Genomic DNA, 25037 nt, shown 5'->3' on the forward strand with positions numbered 1-25037 from the left:
ATAACACTTTATGTACATTGTGCATATGAATGTAATACTTTCAGAGGTGTGGCATGGTTCCTTATGTGGGACTCTATGGAGCCCCAGGATCGTTAGGATGATTTTGGTGCATGAGAAATTCTATTCCTGGTATTGTAGCAGGAAGTGTCTGCTTGTCGACGTCTGTTAGTAGCACTTACCTGTCCGAAGAAGGATCATTCCATGAAGGTTGCCACCACCGCTGGAACTTTGGCCCCTGAGCAGATACTGTTTCTCATTTTTTGAAAGCCTTACTCTATAAAGATTCATACTCAATTGGTCAGGAAATATCATTTTAAATTGGCACCATTTTTGAGCCAATCAGGACTTCTTCCAATAAACAATGACAGTTTGTCACAGTGAGCAAATCATGGATTGCGTGTTATTGAGTCTCTTTTTCACTCTTTCATTTCTTATCTCATACTAGTAGGAAAAGATCAGACCAACAGTGGCGGTCAAAAACATAAAATCTTTAAAAGTAGTGGACATTATAATCAAACCCAAAACTATGCATAAACACACCATTGTCACACTCGGCGTAAGTTGGGGTTCCAACAACCGAGTTTTGGCTGAAGGGACAGCTACCTGTGAGGAGAGTAAACGAGGTGGCTGAATGAATTCCTCCTCATAGGGTGGAAGCCATACTAAATGTTAACGTTGTCCGGAGGGCATAAAGAAAAGGAGTATTTTGTAGGAAGATAACTGTAGTTTTAATGAATAATCAGGCTGTACACGAATATTGGAGAAATTGAAGATACTGGAAGAATTAGAGTCTATGGTTGAATGACTTGAAGAGTGAAGCTGAAGTACTACGGTAAAGAAGAACTGAAAACTGTGTTTTATGATTAAAAGACAAGGCTGAAGAACTTGGACTTTGAAGAAATGAAGACTGTGTTTAATGATTTAATGATAAGGCTGAAGTACTTGGACTTTGAAGAAATGAAGACTGGTTTCTGATTGAAAGACGAGGCTGAATAACTTGGACTTTGAAGAAATTAAGACTGTGGTTTTCGATTGAAAGACGAGACTGAAGAACTTGGACTTTGAAGAAATGAAGACGTCTGCTTGAACTGCTGTTAGCACCTGGAGCTCCCCTACGACCTGGGACCCCGTGAGCGCTTCCATGAGTGGCAACGGACTTAAACAGCAGGACTGCAGCAGCGTTTAGGTAACTGATGGATGAGAGCAACCTGGACCAGGTACAAAATGCTTTGGTAGTTAATATGATGTAACTGTTACCAAATATTGTTATAATGCAATAAAATACTGCAGCTGTGTACAATATAAACCGTATTCATTGCCTATAATTATTTATCACTATGTCATATAACACTTTATGTGCATTGTGCATATGAATGTAATACTTTCAGAGGTGTGGCAGGGTTCCTTATGTGGGACTCTATGGAGCCCCAGGATCGTTAGGATGATTTTGGTGCATGAGAAATTCTATTCCTGGTATTGTATCAGGAAGTGTCTGCTTGTCGACGTCTGTTAGTAGCACTTACCTGTCCGAAGAAGGATCATTCCATGAAGGTTGCCACCACCGCTGGAACTTTGGCCCCTGAGAAGACACTGTTTCTCATTTTTTGAAAGCCTTACTCTATAAAGATTCATACTCAATTGGTCAGGAAATGTCATTTTAAATTGGCACCATTTTTGAGCCAATCAGGACTTCTTCCAATAAACAATGACAGTTTGTCACAGTGAGCAAATCATGGATTGCGTGTTATTGAGTCTCTTTTTCACTCTTTCATTTCTTATCTCATACTAGTAGGAAAAGATCAGTCCAACAGTGGCGGTCAAAAACATAAAATCTTTAAAAGTAGTGGACATTATAATCAAACCCAAAACTATGCATAAACACACCATTGTCACACTCGGCGTAAGTTGGGGTTCCAACAACCGAGTTTTGGCTGAAGGGACAGCTACCTGTGAGAAGAGTAAACGAGGTGGCTGAATGAATTCCTCCTCATAGGGTGGAAGCCATACTAAATGTTAACATTGTCCGGAGGGCATAAAGAAAAGGAGGATTTTGTAGGAAGATAACTGTAGTTTTAATGAATAATCAGGCTGTACACGAATATTGGAGAAATTGAAGATACTGGAAGAATTAGAGTCTATGGTTAAATGACTTGAAGAGTGAAGCTGAAGAACTCAGGTAAAGAAGAACTGAAGACTGTGTTTTATGATTAAAAGACGAGGCTGAAGTACTTGGACTTTGAAGAACTGAAGACTGTGTTTTATGATTAAAAGACGAGGCTGAAGTACTTGGACTTTGAAGAAATGAAGACTGGTTTCTGATTGAAAGACGAGGCTGAATAACTTGGACTTTGAAGAAATGAAGACTGTGGTTTTCAATTGAAAGACGAGGCTGAAGAACTTGGACTTTGAAGAAATGAAGACGTCTGCTTGAACTGCTGTTAGCACATGGAGCTCCTCTACGACCTAGGACCCCGTGAGCGCTTCCATGAGTGGCAACGGACTTAGACAGCAGGACTGCAGCAGCGTTTAGGAAACTGATGGATGAGAGCAACCTGGACCAGGTACAAAATGCTTTGGTAGTTAATATGATGTAACTGTTACCAAATATTGTTATAATGCAATAAAATACTGCAGCTGGGTACAATATAAACCGTATTCATTGCCTATAAATATTTATCACTATGTCATATAACACTTTATGTGCATTGTGCATATGAATGTAATACTTTCAGAGGTGTGGCAGGGTTCCTTATGTGGGACTCTATGGAGCCCCAGGATCGTTAGGATGATTTTGGTGCATGAGAAATTCTATTCCTGGTATTGTAGCAGGAAGTGTCTGCTTGTCGACGTCTGTTAGTAGCACTTACCTGTCCGAAGAAGGATCATTCCATGAAGGTTGCCACCACCGCTGGAACTTTGGCCCCTGAGCAGATACTGTTTCTCATTTTTTGAAAGCCTTACTCTATAAAGATTCATACTCAATTGGTCAGGAAATATCATTTTAAATTGGCACCATTTTTGAGCCAATCAGGACTTCTTCCAATAAACAATGACAGTTTGTCACAGTGAGCAAATCATGGATTGCGTGTTATTGAGTCTCTTTTTCACTCTTTCATTTCTTATCTCATACTAGTAGGAAAAGATCAGACCAACAGTGGCGGTCAAAAACATAAAATCTTTAAAAGTAGTGGACATTATAATCAAACCCAAAACTATGCATAAACACACCATTGTCACACTCGGCGTAAGTTGGGGTTCCAACAACCGAGTTTTGGCTGAAGGGACAGCTACCTGTGAGGAGAGTAAACGAGGTGGCTGATTTAATTCCTCCTCATAGGGTGGAAGCCATACTAAATGTTAACGTTGTCCGGAGGGCATAAAGAAAAGGAGGATTTTGTAGGAAGATAACTGTAGTTTTAATGAATAATCAGGCTGTACATGAATATTGGAGAAATTGAAGATACAGGAAGAATTAGAGTCTATGGTTAAATGACTTGAAGAGTGAAGCTGAAGAACTCAGGTAAAGAAGAACTGAAGACTGTGTTTTATGATTAAAAGACGAGGCTGAAGTACTTGGACTTTGAAGAACTGAAGACTGTGTTTTATGATTAAAAGACGAGGCTGAAGTACTTGGACTTTGAAGAAATGAAGACTGGTTTCTGATTGAAAGACGAGGCTGAATAACTTGGACTTTGAAGAAATTGAGACTGTGGTTTTCGATTGAAAGACGAGGCTGAAGAACTTGGACTTTGAAGAAATGAAGACGTCTGCTTGAACTGCTGTTAGCACCTGGAGCTCCTCTACGACCTGGGACCACGTGAGCGCTTCCATGAGTGGCAACGGACTTAGACAGCAGGACTGCAGCAGCGTTTAGGTAACTGATGGATGAGAGCAACCTGGACCAGGTACAAAATGCTTTGGTAGTTAATATGATGTAACTGTAACCAAATATTGTTATAATGCAATAAAATACTGCAGCTGTGTACAATATAAACCGTATTCATTGCCTATAATTATTTATCACTATGTCATATAACACTTTATGTGCATTGTGCATATGAATGTAATACTTTCAGAGGTGTGGCAGGGTTCCTTATGTGGGACTCTATGGAGCCCCAGGATCGTTAGGATGATTTTGGTGCATGAGAAATTCTATTCCTGGTATTGTAGCAGGAAGTGTCTGCTTGTCGACGTCTGTTAGTAGCACTTACCTGTCCGAAGAAGGATCATTCCATGAAGGTTGCCACCACCGCTGGAACTTTGGCCCCTGAGAAGACACTGTTTCTCATTTTTTGAAAGCCTTACTCTATAAAGATTCATACTCAATTGGTCAGGAAATGTCATTTTAAATTGGCACCATTTTTGAGCCAATCAGGACTTCTTCCAATAAACAATGACAGTTTGTCACAGTGAGCAAATCATGGATTGCGTGTTATTGAGTCTCTTTTTCACTCTTTCATTTCTTATCTCATACTAGTAGGAAAATATCAGTCCAACAGTGGCGGTCAAAAACATAAAATCTTTAAAAGTAGTGGACATTATAATCAAACCCAAAACTATGCATAAACACACCATTGTCACACTCGGCGTAAGTTGGGGTTCCAACAACCGAGTTTTGGCTGAAGGGACAGCTACCTGTGAGAAGAGTAAACGAGGTGGCTGAATGAATTCCTCCTCATAGGGTGGAAGCCATACTAAATGTTAACATTGTCCGGAGGGCATAAAGAAAAGGAGGATTTTGTAGGAAGATAACTGTAGTTTTAATGAATAATCAGGCTGTACACGAATATTGGAGAAATTGAAGATACTGGAAGAATTAGAGTCTATGGTTAAATGACTTGAAGAGTGAAGCTGAAGAACTCAGGTAAAGAAGAACTGAAGACTGTGTTTTATGATTAAAAGACGAGGCTGAAGTACTTGGACTGTGAAGAACTGAAGACTGTGTTTTATGATTAAAAGACGAGGCTGAAGTACTTGGACTTTGAAGAACTGAAGACTGTGTTTTATGATTAAAAGACGAGGCTGAAGTACTTGGACTTTGAAGAAATGAAGACTGGTTTCTGATTGAAAGACGAGGCTGAATAACTTGGACTTTGAAGAAATGAAGACTGTGGTTTTCAATTGAAAGACGAGGCTGAAGAACTTGGACTTTGAAGAAATGAAGACGTCTGCTTGAACTGCTGTTAGCACATGGAGCTCCTCTACGACCTAGGACCCCGTGAGCGCTTCCATGAGTGGCAACGGACTTAGACAGCAGGACTGCAGCAGCGTTTAGGAAACTGATGGATGAGAGCAACCTGGACCAGGTACAAAATGCTTTGGTAGTTAATATGATGTAACTGTTACCAAATATTGTTATAATGCAATAAAATACTGCAGCTGGGTACAATATAAACCGTATTCATTGCCTATAAATATTTATCACTATGTCATATAACACTTTATGTGCATTGTGCATATGAATGTAATACTTTCAGAGGTGTGGCAGGGTTCCTTATGTGGGACTCTATGGAGCCCCAGGATCGTTAGGATGATTTTGGTGCATGAGAAATTCTATTCCTGGTATTGTAGCAGGAAGTGTCTGCTTGTCGACGTCTGTTAGTAGCACTTACCTGTCCGAAGAAGGATCATTCCATGAAGGTTGCCACCACCGCTGGAACTTTGGCCCCTGAGCAGATACTGTTTCTCATTTTTTGAAAGCCTTACTCTATAAAGATTCATACTCAATTGGTCAGGAAATATCATTTTAAATTGGCACCATTTTTGAGCCAATCAGGACTTCTTCCAATAAACAATGACAGTTTGTCACAGTGAGCAAATCATGGATTGCGTGTTATTGAGTCTCTTTTTCACTCTTTCATTTCTTATCTCATACTAGTAGGAAAAGATCAGACCAACAGTGGCGGTCAAAAACATAAAATCTTTAAAAGTAGTGGACATTATAATCAAACCCAAAACTATGCATAAACACACCATTGTCACACTCGGCGTAAGTTGGGGTTCCAACAACCGAGTTTTGGCTGAAGGGACAGCTACCTGTGAGGAGAGTAAACGAGGTGGCTGATTTAATTCCTCCTCATAGGGTGGAAGCCATACTAAATGTTAACGTTGTCCGGAGGGCATAAAGAAAAGGAGGATTTTGTAGGAAGATAACTGTAGTTTTAATGAATAATCAGGCTGTACATGAATATTGGAGAAATTGAAGATACAGGAAGAATTAGAGTCTATGGTTAAATGACTTGAAGAGTGAAGCTGAAGAACTCAGGTAAAGAAGAACTGAAGACTGTGTTTTATGATTAAAAGACGAGGCTGAAGTACTTGGACTTTGAAGAACTGAAGACTGTGTTTTATGATTAAAAGACGAGGCTGAAGTACTTGGACTTTGAAGAAATGAAGACTGGTTTCTGATTGAAAGACGAGGCTGAATAACTTGGACTTTGAAGAAATTGAGACTGTGGTTTTCGATTGAAAGACGAGGCTGAAGAACTTGGACTTTGAAGAAATGAAGACGTCTGCTTGAACTGCTGTTAGCACCTGGAGCTCCTCTACGACCTGGGACCACGTGAGCGCTTCCATGAGTGGCAACGGACTTAGACAGCAGGACTGCAGCAGCGTTTAGGTAACTGATGGATGAGAGCAACCTGGACCAGGTACAAAATGCTTTGGTAGTTAATATGATGTAACTGTAACCAAATATTGTTATAATGCAATAAAATACTGCAGCTGTGTACAATATAAACCGTATTCATTGCCTATAATTATTTATCACTATGTCATATAACACTTTATGTGCATTGTGCATATGAATGTAATACTTTCAGAGGTGTGGCAGGGTTCCTTATGTGGGACTCTATGGAGCCCCAGGATCGTTAGGATGATTTTGGTGCATGAGAAATTCTATTCCTGGTATTGTAGCAGGAAGTGTCTGCTTGTCGACGTCTGTTAGTAGCACTTACCTGTCCGAAGAAGGATCATTCCATGAAGGTTGCCACCACCGCTGGAACTTTGGCCCCTGAGAAGACACTGTTTCTCATTTTTTGAAAGCCTTACTCTATAAAGATTCATACTCAATTGGTCAGGAAATGTCATTTTAAATTGGCACCATTTTTGAGCCAATCAGGACTTCTTCCAATAAACAATGACAGTTTGTCACAGTGAGCAAATCATGGATTGCGTGTTATTGAGTCTCTTTTTCACTCTTTCATTTCTTATCTCATACTAGTAGGAAAATATCAGTCCAACAGTGGCGGTCAAAAACATAAAATCTTTAAAAGTAGTGGACATTATAATCAAACCCAAAACTATGCATAAACACACCATTGTCACACTCGGCGTAAGTTGGGGTTCCAACAACCGAGTTTTGGCTGAAGGGACAGCTACCTGTGAGAAGAGTAAACGAGGTGGCTGAATGAATTCCTCCTCATAGGGTGGAAGCCATACTAAATGTTAACATTGTCCGGAGGGCATAAAGAAAAGGAGGATTTTGTAGGAAGATAACTGTAGTTTTAATGAATAATCAGGCTGTACACGAATATTGGAGAAATTGAAGATACTGGAAGAATTAGAGTCTATGGTTAAATGACTTGAAGAGTGAAGCTGAAGAACTCAGGTAAAGAAGAACTGAAGACTGTGTTTTATGATTAAAAGACGAGGCTGAAGTACTTGGACTGTGAAGAACTGAAGACTGTGTTTTATGATTAAAAGACGAGGCTGAAGTACTTGGACTTTGAAGAACTGAAGACTGTGTTTTATGATTAAAAGACGAGGCTGAAGTACTTGGACTTTGAAGAAATGAAGACTGGTTTCTGATTGAAAGACGAGGCTGAATAACTTGGACTTTGAAGAAATGAAGACTGTGGTTTTCAATTGAAAGACGAGGCTGAAGAACTTGGACTTTGAAGAAATGAAGACGTCTGCTTGAACTGCTGTTAGCACATGGAGCTCCTCTACGACCTAGGACCCCGTGAGCGCTTCCATGAGTGGCAACGGACTTAGACAGCAGGACTGCAGCAGCGTTTAGGAAACTGATGGATGAGAGCAACCTGGACCAGGTACAAAATGCTTTGGTAGTTAATATGATGTAACTGTTACCAAATATTGTTATAATGCAATAAAATACTGCAGCTGGGTACAATATAAACCGTATTCATTGCCTATAAATATTTATCACTATGTCATATAACACTTTATGTGCATTGTGCATATGAATGTAATACTTTCAGAGGTGTGGCAGGGTTCCTTATGTGGGACTCTATGGAGCCCCAGGATCGTTAGGATGATTTTGGTGCATGAGAAATTCTATTCCTGGTATTGTAGCAGGAAGTGTCTGCTTGTCGACGTCTGTTAGTAGCACTTACCTGTCCGAAGAAGGATCATTCCATGAAGGTTGCCACCACCGCTGGAACTTTGGCCCCTGAGCAGATACTGTTTCTCATTTTTTGAAAGCCTTACTCTATAAAGATTCATACTCAATTGGTCAGGAAATATCATTTTAAATTGGCACCATTTTTGAGCCAATCAGGACTTCTTCCAATAAACAATGACAGTTTGTCACAGTGAGCAAATCATGGATTGCGTGTTATTGAGTCTCTTTTTCACTCTTTCATTTCTTATCTCATACTAGTAGGAAAAGATCAGACCAACAGTGGCGGTCAAAAACATAAAATCTTTAAAAGTAGTGGACATTATAATCAAACCCAAAACTATGCATAAACACACCATTGTCACACTCGGCGTAAGTTGGGGTTCCAACAACCGAGTTTTGGCTGAAGGGACAGCTACCTGTGAGGAGAGTAAACGAGGTGGCTGATTTAATTCCTCCTCATAGGGTGGAAGCCATACTAAATGTTAACGTTGTCCGGAGGGCATAAAGAAAAGGAGGATTTTGTAGGAAGATAACTGTAGTTTTAATGAATAATCAGGCTGTACATGAATATTGGAGAAATTGAAGATACAGGAAGAATTAGAGTCTATGGTTAAATGACTTGAAGAGTGAAGCTGAAGAACTCAGGTAAAGAAGAACTGAAGACTGTGTTTTATGATTAAAAGACGAGGCTGAAGTACTTGGACTTTGAAGAACTGAAGACTGTGTTTTATGATTAAAAGACGAGGCTGAAGTACTTGGACTTTGAAGAAATGAAGACTGGTTTCTGATTGAAAGACGAGGCTGAATAACTTGGACTTTGAAGAAATTGAGACTGTGGTTTTCGATTGAAAGACGAGGCTGAAGAACTTGGACTTTGAAGAAATGAAGACGTCTGCTTGAACTGCTGTTAGCACCTGGAGCTCCTCTACGACCTGGGACCACGTGAGCGCTTCCATGAGTGGCAACGGACTTAGACAGCAGGACTGCAGCAGCGTTTAGGTAACTGATGGATGAGAGCAACCTGGACCAGGTACAAAATGCTTTGGTAGTTAATATGATGTAACTGTAACCAAATATTGTTATAATGCAATAAAATACTGCAGCTGTGTACAATATAAACCGTATTCATTGCCTATAATTATTTATCACTATGTCATATAACACTTTATGTGCATTGTGCATATGAATGTAATACTTTCAGAGGTGTGGCAGGGTTCCTTATGTGGGACTCTATGGAGCCCCAGGATCGTTAGGATGATTTTGGTGCATGAGAAATTCTATTCCTGGTATTGTAGCAGGAAGTGTCTGCTTGTCGACGTCTGTTAGTAGCACTTACCTGTCCGAAGAAGGATCATTCCATGAAGGTTGCCACCACCGCTGGAACTTTGGCCCCTGAGAAGACACTGTTTCTCATTTTTTGAAAGCCTTACTCTATAAAGATTCATACTCAATTGGTCAGGAAATGTCATTTTAAATTGGCACCATTTTTGAGCCAATCAGGACTTCTTCCAATAAACAATGACAGTTTGTCACAGTGAGCAAATCATGGATTGCGTGTTATTGAGTCTCTTTTTCACTCTTTCATTTCTTATCTCATACTAGTAGGAAAAGATCAGTCCAACAGTGGCGGTCAAAAACATAAAATCTTTAAAAGTAGTGGACATTATAATCAAACCCAAAACTATGCATAAACACACCATTGTCACACTCGGCGTAAGTTGGGGTTCCAACAACCGAGTTTTGGCTGAAGGGACAGCTACCTGTGAGGAGAGTAAACGAGGTGGCTGAATTAATTCCTCCTCATAGGGTGGAAGCCATACTAAATGTTAACGTTGTCCGGAGGGCATAAAGAAAAGGAGGATTTTGTAGGAAGATAACTGTAGTTTTAATGAATAATCAGGCTGTACATGAATATTAGAGAAATTGAAGATACAGGAAGAATTAGAGTCTATGGTTAAATGACTTGAAGAGTGAAGCTGAAGAACTCAGGTAAAGAAGAACTGAAGACTGTGTTTTATTATTAAAAGACGAGGCTGAAGTACTTGGACTTTGAAGAACTGAAGACTGTGTTTTATGATTAAAAGACGAGGCTGAAGTACTTGGACTTTGAAGAAATGAAGACTGGTTTCTGATTGAAAGACGAGGCTGAATAACTTGGACTTTGAAGAAATTGAGACTGTGGTTTTTCGATTGAAAGACGAGGCTGAAGAACTTGGACTTTGAAGAAATGAAGACGTCTGCTTGAACTGCTGTTAGCACCTGGAGCTCCTCTACGACCTGGGACCACGTGAGCGCTTCCATGAGTGGCAACGGACTTAGACAGCAGGACTGCAGCAGCGTTTAGGTAACTGATGGATGAGAGCAACCTGGACCAGGTACAAAATGCTTTGGTAGTTAATATGATGTAACTGTTACCAAATATTGTTATAATGCAATAAAATACTGCAGCTGTGTACAATATAAACCGTATTCATTGCCTATAATTATGTATCACTATGTCATATAACACTTTATGTACATTGTGCATATGAATGTAATACTTTCAGAGGTGTGGCATGGTTCCTTATGTGGGACTCTATGGAGCCCCAGGATCGTTAGGATGATTTTGGTGCATGAGAAATTCTATTCCTGGTATTGTAGCAGGAAGTGTCTGCTTGTCGACGTCTGTTAGTAGCACTTACCTGTCCGAAGAAGGATCATTCCATGAAGGTTGCCACCACCGCTGGAACTTTGGCCCCTGAGCAGATACTGTTTCTCATTTTTTGAAAGCCTTACTCTATAAAGATTCATACTCAATTGGTCAGGAAATATCATTTTAAATTGGCACCATTTTTGAGCCAATCAGGACTTCTTCCAATAAACAATGACAGTTTGTCACAGTGAGCAAATCATGGATTGCGTGTTATTGAGTCTCTTTTTCACTCTTTCATTTCTTATCTCATACTAGTAGGAAAAGATCAGACCAACAGTGGCGGTCAAAAACATAAAATCTTTAAAAGTAGTGGACATTATAATCAAACCCAAAACTATGCATAAACACACCATTGTCACACTCGGCGTAAGTTGGGGTTCCAACAACCGAGTTTTGGCTGAAGGGACAGCTACCTGTGAGGAGAGTAAACGAGGTGGCTGAATGAATTCCTCCTCATAGGGTGGAAGCCATACTAAATGTTAACGTTGTCCGGAGGGCATAAAGAAAAGGAGTATTTTGTAGGAAGATAACTGTAGTTTTAATGAATAATCAGGCTGTACACGAATATTGGAGAAATTGAAGATACTGGAAGAATTAGAGTCTATGGTTAAATGACTTGAAGAGTGAAGCTGAAGTACTACGGTAAAGAAGAACTGAAAACTGTGTTTTATGATTAAAAGACAAGGCTGAAGAACTTGGACTTTGAAGAAATGAAGACTGTGTTTAATGATTTAATGATAAGGCTGAAGTACTTGGACTTTGAAGAAATGAAGACTGGTTTCTGATTGAAAGACGAGGCTGAATAACTTGGACTTTGAAGAAATTAAGACTGTGGTTTTCGATTGAAAGACGAGACTGAAGAACTTGGACTTTGAAGAAATGAAGACGTCTGCTTGAACTGCTGTTAGCACCTGGAGCTCCCCTACGACCTGGGACCCCGTGAGCGCTTCCATGAGTGGCAACGGACTTAAACAGCAGGACTGCAGCAGCGTTTAGGTAACTGATGGATGAGAGCAACCTGGACCAGGTACAAAATGCTTTGGTAGTTAATATGATGTAACTGTTACCAAATATTGTTATAATGCAATAAAATACTGCAGCTGTGTACAATATAAACCGTATTCATTGCCTATAATTATTTATCACTATGTCATATAACACTTTATGTGCATTGTGCATATGAATGTAATACTTCAGAGGTGTGGCAGGGTTCCTTATGTGGGACTCTATGGAGCCCCAGGATCGTTAGGATGATTTTGGTGCATGAGAAATTCTATTCCTGGTATTGTATCAGGAAGTGTCTGCTTGTCGACGTCTGTTAGTAGCACTTACCTGTCCGAAGAAGGATCATTCCATGAAGGTTGCCACCACCGCTGGAACTTTGGCCCCTGAGAAGACACTGTTTCTCATTTTTTGAAAGCCTTACTCTATAAAGATTCATACTCAATTGGTCAGGAAATGTCATTTTAAATTGGCACCATTTTTGAGCCAATCAGGACTTCTTCCAATAAACAATGACAGTTTGTCACAGTGAGCAAATCATGGATTGCGTGTTATTGAGTCTCTTTTTCACTCTTTCATTTCTTATCTCATACTAGTAGGAAAAGATCAGTCCAACAGTGGCGGTCAAAAACATAAAATCTTTAAAAGTAGTGGACATTATAATCAAACCCAAAACTATGCATAAACACACCATTGTCACACTCGGCGTAAGTTGGGGTTCCAACAACCGAGTTTTGGCTGAAGGGACAGCTACCTGTGAGAAGAGTAAACGAGGTGGCTGAATGAATTCCTCCTCATAGGGTGGAAGCCATACTAAATGTTAACATTGTCCGGAGGGCATAAAGAAAAGGAGGATTTTGTAGGAAGATAACTGTAGTTTTAATGAATAATCAGGCTGTACACGAATATTGGAGAAATTGAAGATACTGGAAGAATTAGAGTCTATGGTTAAATGACTTGAAGAGTGAAGCTGAAGAACTCAGGTAAAGAAGAACTGAAGACTGTGTTTTATGATTAAAAGACGAGGCTGAAGTACTTGGACTTTGAAGAACTGAAGACTGTGTTTTATGATTAAAAGACGAGGCTGAAGTACTTGGACTTTGAAGAAATGAAGACTGGTTTCTGATTGAAAGACGAGGCTGAATAACTTGGACTTTGAAGAAATGAAGACTGTGGTTTTCAATTGAAAGACGAGGCTGAAGAACTTGGACTTTGAAGAAATGAAGACGTCTGCTTGAACTGCTGTTAGCACATGGAGCTCCTCTACGACCTAGGACCCCGTGAGCGCTTCCATGAGTGGCAACGGACTTAGACAGCAGGACTGCAGCAGCGTTTAGGAAACTGATGGATGAGAGCAACCTGGACCAGGTACAAAATGCTTTGGTAGTTAATATGATGTAACTGTTACCAAATATTGTTATAATGCAATAAAATACTGCAGCTGGGTACAATATAAACCGTATTCATTGCCTATAAATATTTATCACTATGTCATATAACACTTTATGTGCATTGTGCATATGAATGTAATACTTTCAGAGGTGTGGCAGGGTTCCTTATGTGGGACTCTATGGAGCCCCAGGATCGTTAGGATGATTTTGGTGCATGAGAAATTCTATTCCTGGTATTGTAGCAGGAAGTGTCTGCTTGTCGACGTCTGTTAGTAGCACTTACCTGTCCGAAGAAGGATCATTCCATGAAGGTTGCCACCACCGCTGGAACTTTGGCCCCTGAGCAGATACTGTTTCTCATTTTTTGAAAGCCTTACTCTATAAAGATTCATACTCAATTGGTCAGGAAATATCATTTTAAATTGGCACCATTTTTGAGCCAATCAGGACTTCTTCCAATAAACAATGACAGTTTGTCACAGTGAGCAAATCATGGATTGCGTGTTATTGAGTCTCTTTTTCACTCTTTCATTTCTTATCTCATACTAGTAGGAAAAGATCAGACCAACAGTGGCGGTCAAAAACATAAAATCTTTAAAAGTAGTGGACATTATAATCAAACCCAAAACTATGCATAAACACACCATTGTCACACTCGGCGTAAGTTGGGGTTCCAACAACCGAGTTTTGGCTGAAGGGACAGCTACCTGTGAGGAGAGTAAACGAGGTGGCTGAATGAATTCCTCCTCATAGGGTGGAAGCCATACTAAATGTTAACGTTGTCCGGAGGGCATAAAGAAAAGGAGTATTTTGTAGGAAGATAACTGTAGTTTTAATGAATAATCAGGCTGTACACGAATATTGGAGAAATTGAAGATACTGGAAGAATTAGAGTCTATGGTTAAATGACTTGAAGAGTGAAGCTGAAGAACTACGGTAAAGAAGAACTGAAAACTGTGTTTTATGATTAAAAGACGAGGCTGAAGAACTTGGACTTTGAAGAAATGAAGACTGTGTTTAATGATTTAATGATAAGGCTGAAGTACTTGGACTTTGAAGAAATGAAGACTGGTTTCTGATTGAAAGACGAGGCTGAATAACTTGGACTTTGAAGAAATTAAGACTGTGGTTTTCGATTGAAAGACGAGACTGAAGAACTTGGACTTTGAAGAAATGAAGACGTCTGCTTGAACTGCTGTTAGCACCTGGAGCTCCTCTACGACCTGGGACCCCGTGAGCGCTTCCATGAGTGGCAACGGACTTAGACAGCAGGACTGCAGCAGCGTTTAGGTAACTGATGGATGAGAGCAACCTGGACCAGGTACAAAATGCTTTGGTAGTTAATATGATGTAACTGTAACCAAATATTGTTATAATGCAATAAAATACTGCAGCTGTGTACAATATAAACCGTATTCATTGCCTATAATTATTTATCACTATGTCATATAACACTTTATGTGCATTGTGCATATGAATGTAATACTTTCAGAGGTGTGGCAGGGTTCTTTATGTGGGACTCTATGGAGCCCCAGGATCGTTAGGATGATTTTGGTGCATGAGAAATTCTATTCCTGGTATTGTAGCAGGAAGTGTCTGCTTGTCGACGTCTGTTAGTAGCACTTACCTGTCCGAAGAAGGATCATTCCATGAAGGTTGCCACCACCGCTGGAACTTTGGCCCCTGAGAAGACACTGTTTCTCATTTTTTGAAAGCCTTACTCTATAAAGATTCATACTCAATTGGTCAGGAAATGTCATTTTAAATTGGCACCATTTTTGAGCCAATCAGGACTTCTTCCAATAAACAATGACAGTTTGTCACAGTGAGCAAATCATGGATTGCGTGTTATTGAGTCTCTTTTTCACTCTTTCATTTCTTATCTCATACTAGTAGGAAAAGATCAGTCCAACAGTGGCGGTCAAAAACATAAAATCTTTAAAAGTAGTGGACATTATAATCAAACCCAAAACTATGCATAAACACACCATTGTCACACTCGGCGTAAGTTGGGGTTCCAACAACCGAGTTTTGGCTGAAGGGACAGCTACCTGTGAGGAGAGTAAACGAGGTGGCTGATTTAATTCCTCCTCATAGGGTGGAAGCCATACTAAATGTTAACGTTGTCCGGAGGGCATAAAGAAAAGGAGGATTTTGTAGGAAGATAACTGTAGTTTTAATGAATAATCAGGCTGTACATGAATATTGGAGAAATTGAAGATACAGGAAGAATTAGAGTCTATGGTTAAATGACTTGAAGAGTGAAGCTGAAGAACTCAGGTAAAGAAGAACTGAAGACTGTGTTTTATGATTAAAAGACGAGGCTGAAGTACTTGGACTTTGAAGAACTGAAGACTGTGTTTTATGATTAAAAGACGAGGCTGAAGTACTTGGACTTTGAAGAAATGAAGACTGGTTTCTGATTGAAAGACGAGGCTGAATAACTTGGACTTTGAAGAAATTGAGACTGTGGTTTTCGATTGAAAGACGAGGCTGAAGAACTTGGACTTTGAAGAAATGAAGACGTCTGCTTGAACTGCTGTTAGCACCTGGAGCTCCTCTACGACCTGGGACCACGTGAGCGCTTCCATGAGTGGCAACGGACTTAGACAGCAGGACTGCAGCAGCGTTTAGGTAACTGATGGATGAGAGCAACCTGGACCAGGTACAAAATGCTTTGGTAGTTAATATGATGTAACTGTTACCAAATATTGTTATAATGCAATAAAATACTGCAGCTGTGTACAATATAAACCGTATTCATTGCCTATAATTATGTATCACTATGTCATATAACACTTTATGTACATTGTGCATATGAATGTAATACTTTCAGAGGTGTGGCATGGTTCCTTATGTGGGACTCTATGGAGCCCCAGGATCGTTAGGATGATTTTGGTGCATGAGAAATTCTATTCCTGGTATTGTAGCAGGAAGTGTCTGCTTGTCGACGTCTGTTAGTAGCACTTACCTGTCCGAAGAAGGATCATTCCATGAAGGTTGCCACCACCGCTGGAACTTTGGCCCCTGAGCAGATACTGTTTCTCATTTTTTGAAAGCCTTTCTCTATAAAGATTCATACTCAATTGGTCAGGAAATATCATTTTAAATTGGCACCATTTTTGAGCCAATCAGGACTTCTTCCAATAAACAATGACAGTTTGTCACAGTGAGCAAATCATGGATTGCGTGTTATTGAGTCTCTTTTTCACTCTTTCATTTCTTATCTCATACTAGTAGGAAAAGATCAGACCAACAGTGGCGGTCAAAAACATAAAATCTTTAAAAGTAGTGGACATTATAATCAAACCCAAAACTATGCATAAACACACCATTGTCACACTCGGCGTAAGTTGGGGTTCCAACAACCGAGTTTTGGCTGAAGGGACAGCTACCTGTGAGGAGAGTAAACGAGGTGGCTGAATGAATTCCTCCTCATAGGGTGGAAGCCATACTAAATGTTAACGTTGTCCGGAGGGCATAAAGAAAAGGAGTATTTTGTAGGAAGATAACTGTAGTTTTAATGAATAATCAGGCTGTACACGAATATTGGAGAAATTGAAGATACTGGAAGAATTAGAGTCTATGGTTAAATGACTTGAAGAGTGAAGCTGAAGTACTACGGTAAAGAAGAACTGAAAACTGTGTTTTATGATTAAAAGACAAGGCTGAAGAACTTGGACTTTGAAGAAATGAAGACTGTGTTTAATGATTTAATGATAAGGCTGAAGTACTTGGACTTTGAAGAAATGAAGACTGGTTTCTGATTGAAAGACGAGGCTGAATAACTTGGACTTTGAAGAAATGAAGACTGTGGTTTTCAATTGAAAGACGAGGCTGAAGAACTTGGACTTTGAAGAAATGAAGACGTCTGCTTGAACTGCTGTTAGCACATGGAGCTCCTCTACGACCTAGGACCCCGTGAGCGCTTCCATGAGTGGCAACGGACTTAGACAGCAGGACTGCAGCAGCGTTTAGGAAACTGATGGATGAGAGCAACCTGGACCAGGTACAAAATGCTTTGGTAGTTAATATGATGTAACTGTTACCAAATATTGTTATAATGCAATAAAATACTGCAGCTGTGTACAATATAAACCGTATTCATTGCCTATAATTATTTATCACTATGTCATATAACACTTTATGTGCATTGTGCATATGAATGTAATACTTTCAGAGGTGTGGCAGGGTTCCTTATGTGGGACTCTATGGAGCCCCAGGATCGTTAGGATGATTTTGGTGCATGAGAAATTCTATTCCTGGTATTGTAGCAGGAAGTGTCTGCTTGTCGACGTCTGTTAGTAGCACTTACCTGTCCGAAGAAGGATCATTCCATGAAGGTTGCCACCACCGCTGGAACTTTGGCCCCTGAGAAGACACTGTTTCTCATTTTTTGAAAGCCTTACTCTATAAAGATTCATACTCAATTGGTCAGGAAATGACATTTTAAATTGGCACCATTTTTGAGCCAATCAGGACTTCTTCCAATAAACAATGACAGTTTGTCACAGTGAGCAAATCATGGATTGCGTGTTATTGAGTCTCTTTTTCACTCTTTCATTTCTTATCTCATACTAGTAGGAAAAGATCAGTCCAACAGTGGCGGTCAAAAACATAAAATCTTTAAAAGTAGTGGACATTATAATCAAACCCAAAACTATGCATAAACACACCACTGTCACACTCGGCGTAAGTTGGGGTTCCAACAACCGAGTTTTGGCTGAAGGGACAGCTACCTGTGAGAAGAGTAAACGAGGTGGCTGAATGAATTCCTCCTCATAGGGTGGAAGCCATACTAAATGTTAACATTGTCCGGAGGGCATAAAGAAAAGGAGGATTTTGTAGGAAGATAACTGTAGTTTTAATGAATAATCAGGCTGTACACGAATATTGGAGAAATTGAAGATACTGGAAGAATTAGAGTCTATGGTTAAATGACTTGAAGAGTGAAGCTGAAGAACTCAGGTAAAGAAGAACTGAAGACTGTGTTTTATGATTAAAAGACGAGGCTGAAGTACTTGGACTTTGAAGAACTGAAGACTGTGTTTTATGATTAAAAGACGAGGCTGAAGTACTTGGACTTTGAAGAAATGAAGACTGGTTTCTGATTGAAAGACGAGGCTGAATAACTTGGACTTTGAAGAAATGAAGACTGTGGTTTTCAATTGAAAGACGAGGCTGAAGAACTTGGACTTTGAAGAAATGAAGACGTCTGCTTGAACTGCTGTTAGCACATGGAGCTCCTCTACGACCTAGGACCCCGTGAGCGCTTCCATGAGTGGCAACGGACTTAGACAGCAGGACTGCAGCAGCGTTTAGGAAACTGATGGATGAGAGCAACCTGGACCAGGTACAAAATGCTTTGGTAGTTAATATGATGTAACTGTTACCAAATATTGTTATAATGCAATAAAATACTGCAGCTGGGTACAATATAAACCGTATTCATTGCCTATAAATATTTATCACTATGTCATATAACACTTTATGTGCATTGTGCATATGAATGTAATACTTTCAGAGGTGTGGCAGGGTTCCTTATGTGGGACTCTATGGAGCCCCAGGATCGTTAGGATGATTTTGGTGCATGAGAAATTCTATTCCTGGTATTGTAGCAGGAAGTGTCTGCTTGTCGACGTCTGTTAGTAGCACTTACCTGTCCGAAGAAGGATCATTCCATGAAGGTTGCCACCACCGCTGGAACTTTGGCCCCTGAGCAGATACTGTTTCTCATTTTTTGAAAGCCTTACTCTATAAAGATTCATACTCAATTGGTCAGGAAATATCATTTTAAATTGGCACCATTTTTGAGCCAATCAGGACTTCTTCCAATAAACAATGACAGTTTGTCACAGTGAGCAAATCATGGATTGCGTGTTATTGAGTCTCTTTTTCACTCTTTCATTTCTTATCTCATACTAGTAGGAAAAGATCAGACCAACAGTGGCGGTCAAAAACATAAAATCTTTAAAAGTAGTGGACATTATAATCAAACCCAAAACTATGCATAAACACACCATTGTCACACTCGGCGTAAGTTGGGGTTCCAACAACCGAGTTTTGGCTGAAGGGACAGCTACCTGTGAGGAGAGTAAACGAGGTGGCTGAATGAATTCCTCCTCATAGGGTGGAAGCCATACTAAATGTTAACGTTGTCCGGAGGGCATAAAGAAAAGGAGTATTTTGTAGGAAGATAACTGTAGTTTTAATGAATAATCAGGCTGTACACGAATATTGGAGAAATTGAAGATACTGGAAGAATTAGAGTCTATGGTTAAATGACTTGAAGAGTGAAGCTGAAGAACTACGGTAAAGAAGAACTGAAAACTGTGTTTTATGATTAAAAGACGAGGCTGAAGAACTTGGACTTTGAAGAAATGAAGACTGTGTTTAATGATTTAATGATAAGGCTGAAGTACTTGGACTTTGAAGAAATGAAGACTGGTTTCTGATTGAAAGACGAGGCTGAATAACTTGGACTTTGAAGAAATTAAGACTGTGGTTTTCGATTGAAAGACGAGACTGAAGAACTTGGACTTTGAAGAAATGAAGACGTCTGCTTGAACTGCTGTTAGCACCTGGAGCTCCTCTACGACCTGGGACCCCGTGAGCGCTTCCATGAGTGGCAACGGACTTAGACAGCAGGACTGCAGCAGCGTTTAGGTAACTGATGGATGAGAGCAACCTGGACCAGGTACAAAATGCTTTGGTAGTTAATATGATGTAACTGTAACCAAATATTGTTATAATGCAATAAAATACTGCAGCTGTGTACAATATAAACCGTATTCATTGCCTATAATTATTTATCACTATGTCATATAACACTTTATGTGCATTGTGCATATGAATGTAATACTTTCAGAGGTGTGGCAGGGTTCCTTATGTGGGACTCTATGGAGCCCCAGGATCGTTAGGATGATTTTGGTGCATGAGAAATTCTATTCCTGGTATTGTAGCAGGAAGTGTCTGCTTGTCGACGTCTGTTAGTAGCACTTACCTGTCCGAAGAAGGATCATTCCATGAAGGTTGCCACCACCGCTGGAACTTTGGCCCCTGAGCAGATACTGTTTCTCATTTTTTGAAAGCCTTTCTCTATAAAGATTCATACTCAATTGGTCAGGAAATATCATTTTAAATTGGCACCATTTTTGAGCCAATCAGGACTTCTTCCAATAAACAATGACAGTTTGTCACAGTGAGCAAATCATGGATTGCGTGTTATTGAGTCTCTTTTTCACTCTTTCATTTCTTATCTCATACTAGTAGGAAAAGATCAGACCAACAGTGGCGGTCAAAAACATAAAATCTTTAAAAGTAGTGGACATTATAATCAAACCCAAAACTATGCATAAACACACCATTGTCACACTCGGCGTAAGTTGGGGTTCCAACAACCGAGTTTTGGCTGAAGGGACAGCTACCTGTGAGGAGAGTAAACGAGGTGGCTGAATGAATTCCTCCTCATAGGGTGGAAGCCATACTAAATGTTAACGTTGTCCGGAGGGCATAAAGAAAAGGAGTATTTTGTAGGAAGATAACTGTAGTTTTAATGAATAATCAGGCTGTACACGAATATTGGAGAAATTGAAGATACTGGAAGAATTAGAGTCTATGGTTAAATGACTTGAAGAGTGAAGCTGAAGTACTACGGTAAAGAAGAACTGAAAACTGTGTTTTATGATTAAAAGACAAGGCTGAAGAACTTGGACTTTGAAGAAATGAAGACTGTGTTTAATGATTTAATGATAAGGCTGAAGTACTTGGACTTTGAAGAAATGAAGACTGGTTTCTGATTGAAAGACGAGGCTGAATAACTTGGACTTTGAAGAAATGAAGACTGTGGTTTTCAATTGAAAGACGAGGCTGAAGAACTTGGACTTTGAAGAAATGAAGACGTCTGCTTGAACTGCTGTTAGCACATGGAGCTCCTCTACGACCTAGGACCCCGTGAGCGCTTCCATGAGTGGCAACGGACTTAGACAGCAGGACTGCAGCAGCGTTTAGGAAACTGATGGATGAGAGCAACCTGGACCAGGTACAAAATGCTTTGGTAGTTAATATGATGTAACTGTTACCAAATATTGTTATAATGCAATAAAATACTGCAGCTGTGTACAATATAAACCGTATTCATTGCCTATAATTATGTATCACTATGTCATATAACACTTTATGTGCATTGTGCATATGAATGTAATACTTTCAGAGGTGTGGCAGGGTTCCTTATGTGGGACTCTATGGAGCCCCAGGATCGTTAGGATGATTTTGGTGCATGAGAAATTCTATTCCTGGTATTGTAGCAGGAAGTGTCTGCTTGTCGACGTCTGTTAGTAGCACTTACCTGTCCGAAGAAGGATCATTCCATGAAGGTTGCCACCACCGCTGGAACTTTGGCCCCTGAGAAGACACTGTTTCTCATTTTTTGAAAGCCTTACTCTATAAAGATTCATACTCAATTGGTCAGGAAATGTCATTTTAAATTGGCACCATTTTTGAGCCAATCAGGACTTCTTCCAATAAACAATGACAGTTTGTCACAGTGAGCAAATCATGGATTGCGTGTTATTGAGTCTCTTTTTCACTCTTTCATTTCTTATCTCATACTAGTAGGAAAAGATCAGTCCAACAGTGGCGGTCAAAAACATAAAATCTTTAAAAGTAGTGGACATTATAATCAAACCCAAAACTATGCATAAACACACCATTGTCACACTCGGCGTAAGTTGGGGTTCCAACAACCGAGTTTTGGCTGAAGGGACAGCTACCTGTGAGAAGAGTAAACGAGGTGGCTGAATGAATTCCTCCTCATAGGGTGGAAGCCATACTAAATGTTAACATTGTCCGGAGGGCATAAAGAAAAGGAGGATTTTGTAGGAAGATAACTGTAGTTTTAATGAATAATCAGGCTGTACACGAATATTGGAGAAATTGAAGATACTGGAAGAATTAGAGTCTATGGTTAAATGACTTGAAGAGTGAAGCTGAAGAACTCAGGTAAAGAAGAACTGAAGACTGTGTTTTATGATTAAAAGACGAGGCTGAAGTACTTGGACTTTGAAGAACTGAAGACTGTGTTTTATGATTAAAAGACGAGGCTGAAGTACTTGGACTTTGAAGAAATGAAGACTGGTTTCTGATTGAAAGACGAGGCTGAATAACTTGGACTTTGAAGAAATGAAGACTGTGGTTTTCAATTGAAAGACGAGGCTGAAGAACTTGGACTTTGAAGAAATGAAGACGTCTGCTTGAACTGCTGTTAGCACATGGAGCTCCTCTACGACCTAGGACCCCGTGAGCGCTTCCATGAGTGGCAACGGACTTAGACAGCAGGACTGCAGCAGCATTTAGGAAACTGATGGATGAGAGCAACCTGGACCAGGTACAAAATGCTTTGGTAGTTAATATGATGTAACTGTTACCAAATATTGTTATAATGCAATAAAATACTGCAGCTGGGTACAATATAAACCGTATTCATTGCCTATAAATATTTATCACTATGTCATATAACACTTTATGTGCATTGTGCATATGAATGTAATACTTTCAGAGGTGTGGCAGGGTTCCTTATGTGGGACTCTATGGAGCCCCAGGATCGTTAGGATGATTTTGGTGCATGAGAAATTCTATTCCTGGTATTGTAGCAGGAAGTGTCTGCTTGTCGACGTCTGTTAGTAGCACTTACCTGTCCGAAGAAGGATCATTCCATGAAGGTTGCCACCACCGCTGGAACTTTGGCCCCTGAGCAGATACTGTTTCTCATTTTTTGAAAGCCTTACTCTATAAAGATTCATACTCAATTGGTCAGGAAATATCATTTTAAATTGGCACCATTTTTGAGCCAATCAGGACTTCTTCCAATAAACAATGACAGTTTGTCACAGTGAGCAAATCATGGATTGCGTGTTGAGTCTCTTTTTCACTCTTTCATTTCTTATCTCATACTAGTAGGAAAAGATCAGACCAACAGTGGCGGTCAAAAACATAAAATCTTTAAAAGTAGTGGACATTATAATCAAACCCAAAACTATGCATAAACACACCATTGTCACACTCGGCGTAAGTTGGGGTTCCAACAACCGAGTTTTGGCTGAAGGGACAGCTACCTGTGAGGAGAGTAAACGAGGTGGCTGAATGAATTCCTCCTCATAGGGTGGAAGCCATACTAAATGTTAACGTTGTCCGGAGGGCATAAAGAAAAGGAGTATTTTGTAGGAAGATAACTGTAGTTTTAATGAATAATCAGGCTGTACACGAATATTGGAGAAATTGAAGATACTGGAAGAATTAGAGTCTATGGTTAAATGACTTGAAGAGTGAAGCTGAAGAACTACGGTAAAGAAGAACTGAAAACTGTGTTTTATGATTAAAAGACGAGGCTGAAGAACTTGGACTTTGAAGAAATGAAGACTGTGTTTAATGATTTAATGATAAGGCTGAAGTACTTGGACTTTGAAGAAATGAAGACTGGTTTCTGATTGAAAGACGAGGCTGAATAACTTGGACTTTGAAGAAATTAAGACTGTGGTTTTCGATTGAAAGACGAGACTGAAGAACTTGGACTTTGAAGAAATGAAGACGTCTGCTTGAACTGCTGTTAGCACCTGGAGCTCCTCTACGACCTGGGACCCCGTGAGCGCTTCCATGAGTGGCAACGGACTTAGACAGCAGGACTGCAGCAGCGTTTAGGTAACTGATGGATGAGAGCAACCTGGACCAGGTACAAAATGCTTTGGTAGTTAATATGATGTAACTGTAACCAAATATTGTTATAATGCAATAAAATACTGCAGCTGTGTACAATATAAACCGTATTCATTGCCTATAATTATTTATCACTATGTCATATAACACTTTATGTGCATTGTGCATATGAATGTAATACTTTCAGAGGTGTGGCAGGGTTCCTTATGTGGGACTCTATGGAGCCCCAGGATCGTTAGGATGATTTTGGTGCATGAGAAATTCTATTCCTGGTATTGTAGCAGGAAGTGTCTGCTTGTCGACGTCTGTTAGTAGCACTTACCTGTCCGAAGAAGGATCATTCCATGAAGGTTGCCACCACCGCTGGAACTTTGGCCCCTGAGAAGACACTGTTTCTCATTTTTTGAAAGCCTTACTCTATAAAGATTCATACTCAATTGGTCAGGAAATGTCATTTTAAATTGGCACCATTTTTGAGCCAATCAGGACTTCTTCCAATAAACAATGACAGTTTGTCACAGTGAGCAAATCATGGATTGCGTGTTATTGAGTCTCTTTTTCACTCTTTCATTTCTTATCTCATACTAGTAGGAAAAGATCAGTCCAACAGTGGCGGTCAAAAACATAAAATCTTTAAAAGTAGTGGACATTATAATCAAACCCAAAACTATGCATAAACACACCATTGTCACACTCGGCGTAAGTTGGGGTTCCAACAACCGAGTTTTGGCTGAAGGGACAGCTACCTGTGAGAAGAGTAAACGAGGTGGCTGAATGAATTCCTCCTCATAGGGTGGAAGCCATACTAAATGTTAACATTGTCCGGAGGGCATAAAGAAAAGGAGGATTTTGTAGGAAGATAACTGTAGTTTTAATG

The sequence above is a fragment of the Pseudophryne corroboree genome, chromosome 2, assembly GCF_028390025.1.
Source record: "Pseudophryne corroboree isolate aPseCor3 chromosome 2, aPseCor3.hap2, whole genome shotgun sequence".
NCBI lineage: Eukaryota > Metazoa > Chordata > Amphibia > Anura > Myobatrachidae > Pseudophryne > Pseudophryne corroboree.